Consider the following 4,417-nt stretch of genomic DNA (forward strand, 5'->3'; position numbering starts at 1 on the left):
TGGTCGCCTGCCGTGTGATGTCACTGTGATGCCGCACGACCCGCCCCCTTAATAAGTAAGCAGATCGCCGGCCAGAGCGACGTCGCAGGGGAGGCGAGTGCGTATGAAGCTGCCGTAGTGATAATATTCGCTACGGCAACTATCACTAGATATCGCACCTGCGATGGGGGCGGGGACTATCGCGCTCGGCATCGCAAGCATCGGCTTGTGATGTCGTAATGTGCAAAGTACCCAAGTCCATCTAGTTCAACCCGTAGTCATTGGCAAAACCTCAAACGGGCCTGGACATGTGCTGACATGAGCAGGGGGAACTTGCGTGCCCTGCAGGATTTTAATCTAATGACAATGTAGTCTGTTACCATGGTAACTAATCTTTAACACTGCAGCCCCAGCGCTCTTCAGGTCATTGACCAGGTCCTTCCATATAGTTCTGGGCTGATTTCTCAATTTTCGTTGAATCATCCTTACCTCACGGAGAAAGATATTGTTTGTAGCCCCAGACCAAGTAACATTGACAATCATCTTGTGTTTCTTTCATTTACTAATAATTGCGCAAACAGTTTTTGCTTTCTCACCAAGCTGCTTGCTTATTGTCCTGTAGCCCATGCCAGCCTTGTGCAGGTCTACAATTTTGATAAAACTGCACATTTTATAGAGTGGCCGTTTATTGAGGCCAGCCTAAGGCACACCTGTGTAATAATCATGCTGTGTAAATCAGACCTGTGAGGTGGATAGATTATCTAAGCAAAAGTGAAGTGTTCACTAACACAGATATAGACACTTTGAACTCAATATTTGAGGGGAAAAAAAAAAAAAAAAGTCATTGGTAAACATAGAAAATTCTTAGATCTTAGAGTTCATCTCATGAAAAATAGGAGCAAAAAACAAGTTTTGTGTTTATATTTTTGTTCAGTGTAGGTCATCATCAATCCTGTTGCTGTATTTCCGAATTTGATGTTTGAAAACAGTTTTTTCCCCTTATATTATTGCATAGAAGCCATCAGAGCAGCTAACGTCTCCAAACATGAGCTCAGAGGAAAAGCAAACCAAAACATAAAGCAAACAGAGAGCACATACACTGGACTATTGATTTATGCACAGTTTATTGAAAGTTTAGGTATGCTTTAACAAATACTTGCTTTAATCCTGTTTTCTTGTTGACTTTAGCAGTTCTGAGAGGAGAACAGGCATTCCTTCCTTCCCAGGCCCTTTTTCCACAGATCTCTGGGAGGAGGAGCTTCACTACTGAGCATGTGCATAAAGTGCAGCACAGATTTAGCTCAACTACTTGTAAAGCGCCATGGAATAAATGGTGCTATAATAATAAAAAATGATCACTAAAAGCCTAAATGGTGAACCTAGGCACACAGAGCCCTCTCTTTTGGCATGCATGCTGTCGCTTCATCCAGCCGCTCTGAACTGCTATCGCGATCACGCTTGCAGTTCAAAGTTGTGTTGGAGCGGAGGAGACATTTCTCTTCACTCTGACATTCCTCTCCTAGGCTGCAGGCCTGTTGCCTAGGAGGCATCGGGAGGGTCAGTAAGCGGCGCCAGCGTAATGACATCTTGTCGCCGCATGGGAAATGAAGGCCCAGCGGTGCGCAGTGGGTGTTGGTAGGTTAGTGGGGTTTTTTTTTTGTTTTAAACTGAGTAACTGTGCCAGGATGGTGAGGGGGGAGACCGTGCCAGGATGGAGAGACATGCCAGGATGGGGTACATTTACCAGGATGAGGCCATGATGGGGACAAATATACCAGAATGTAGGAAATATATAGCAGGATGGGGGACATATTTACCAGGAAGTGGCCCAGGATGGGGGACATAACTACATGACCCACCCCCGGACTTCGGGTAATCGGTCCCGGGCATGTGTAACACTCAGGGGGATAGCTTTGGTCTTGGTCGTGGCCGGTGCCCAGTCCCTGGAGGGGGGGGGGGGGGGGGGTCAGTCAGAAAAATAAAAGGGGAATGAAAATAAAAAGGGGATTTGTAGTGATTACACCACTTGTGGTTTGCGGCCAGATTTGGGGGCCGCCGCTGCAGAGTTCTGCTGGGGCTGATGGAATATGCAGCTGTGATGACTTGGGCCCTCCGCAAGTAGGGCTAGGCCCCGGCAGGTGATGATGGTGGTAGTAGTGTTCGGAGCTGGTGTTGCGGTGCAGTGTGCTGGCAATAATTCAGTCCACACGAGTGCTGCGGTTGATGTCACTTTACTCACGGTAACAGGTGCAGCCGCCTGGTACTGTCTTCTACCAAGGTGGACTCCAGGGAATCTGTTATCACACCGATCTGAAGAATAAATCCATCCTATCAATAATACCACATGTAGAACCGCGCGCGGAAAAACACAAAACTAGTCCTGTACTGCTATTTCTTCATTCCAACTCAAAAATCGTAATAAAGCACAGCTGATATTTACCTTGCGCTCTCCACTGACCACTTACATTGAAGTTTCCAAGCAAATCCCAAAAACTGCAATTCAGACAAAACTATTCACTCTAAATCAGACAGATGAAGACACGTTGGACTCCATCTGGTCTCTCTTTCGGAGGGGTCCCATAATTTTAAGTATCTATTAGCGCACAAGTTTGAGGGACGACAGCTCTGTGCACGCCTAAAAAGATGGATACCACCAGAACTGACACCAAAAGGAGTCCAAAGCGTCTCCATCTGCCTTGTCAAAGTGAGTGTTTCTGTCGGGTGTTTCACCTGAATTGCATTTTTGTGCAATTTACATGGAAACCCCGATGTAAGTGGTCAGCGCAGAACACAAGAATGTGACTCCAGCCTTACACTGAAAGCACAAGAAAAAAAACAAAAAATAAAAACCCCTCCTGTGTCCTGGCACTGACTTCGGAGGTTCATCTGAGTTCATGACAGCACATAGAGACAGAGCCGCGGGATGACAATGAAGTCGGGTGAAGTTCATCCGAGTTCATTCTCATCGCCTGGCTCTGTCTGTGTCTGCTGTTAGCGGGCATGTAGCAGAGCTGAATTGCCAGGGGGAACGCACTGAAAAAAATGCATCCAAAACGCATGTAAAATGCATCCAAAATACATGCGTTTTGGATGCATTCTTTGTCAAAACGCAGTGTCAAGTCTGCCAGAGGGTGCATATTTTTCTGCACTAGTCAGGACGCAGTGTGCGCACGAGCCCTTAGAGAGACATTTGTTGAACGCAAACTATTCTAGAAAAATCTGTACACCAAAAACCAAATAGCGCCCCTTCATTTCTGAGCCCCGCCATGTGCCCAAACAGTAGTTATCGTGTTCGGAAGAAACTGCGTAACAAATTATGGGGTCTGTTTTCTTCTACTATCCATTGTAAACATTACAGATTTAGTGTTAAAACAACATTTTAGAGGAAGAAAAAAAAAAATTTGTTTTTACGTCCACATTTTAAAAAGTTCTATGAAGTCTCTATGGTTTCCAAATGCTCAACACACCCCTAGATGAATTCCTTGACAGACGTAGTTTGCAATATAGGGTAATTTGTGGGGGATTCTGATGTTGTGGTATCTCAGAGATTCTGCAAATGAGACATGGTGTCTGAAATCTATTCCAGTGAAATTTCCATTCCAAATGTCGCTTCTTCCATTCCTTGTCGTGTGTCCAAACAGAACTTTTTGACTACATGTGAGGTATTGCCACACTCAAAGTGGTAAACTGTGGGGTCCACTTTTAGGAAAAGTGAGAAATTTGGGGCTAAAGCAGCATGTTTGTGAAAAAAAAAATGAAAGTTTTCAATATCACAGCTTAATGTTGTCAAATTCTGTGAAGTTCCTGTGGCTTCAAAATGCTTACTAGACCACTAGATAAAATCCTTGAGGGGGTCTAGTTTTCAAAATAGGGTCACTTGTGGGGTGTTTTGGTGTTCAGGTACCTCAGTGGCCCTGCAAATGCGACATGGTGCCTGCAATCTATTTCAGCCAGATTTGGGTTCCAAAATTCAAATGGTGCTCCTTCCCTTCCAAGCCCTCCCATTTGTCCAAACAGAGATTTATTTATTGAAGGGGTTTTCCACTACTAGGACAATCTCTTCTGATTCCATGTTTCCCCGAGGTAAAACAATAAAGCCAATACTCAACCACCGTACCGGCGCCATTCCAGCAGTGTCCAGGCTTGTGGTGCCACGGCTCACGTGGGGTTGTGGAATCACGCGAGCCCTGCATCCAATCAGCATCAGCTTTAGTCTCCCCACGTTCAGACCAAATGAGTTAATCAACAGGAAATGAACGCTGTCGACGCTCTCACTTCTTGTTCATTACTCGTTTAGTCCAAAGGATTTCAGTTTGGAGGTGACCCCCCCCCAAAAAAAAAAGAAGTTGTAAATATAGCCTTTATCTGTTCCATACAAAAAAAAAACAAAACTAATTATTTCTATACCACAGCACTTTTCAAATCATCCACACAGTCT

This window comes from Anomaloglossus baeobatrachus, chromosome 2, assembly GCF_048569485.1.
Source record: "Anomaloglossus baeobatrachus isolate aAnoBae1 chromosome 2, aAnoBae1.hap1, whole genome shotgun sequence".
NCBI classification, from domain to species: domain Eukaryota; kingdom Metazoa; phylum Chordata; class Amphibia; order Anura; family Aromobatidae; genus Anomaloglossus; species Anomaloglossus baeobatrachus.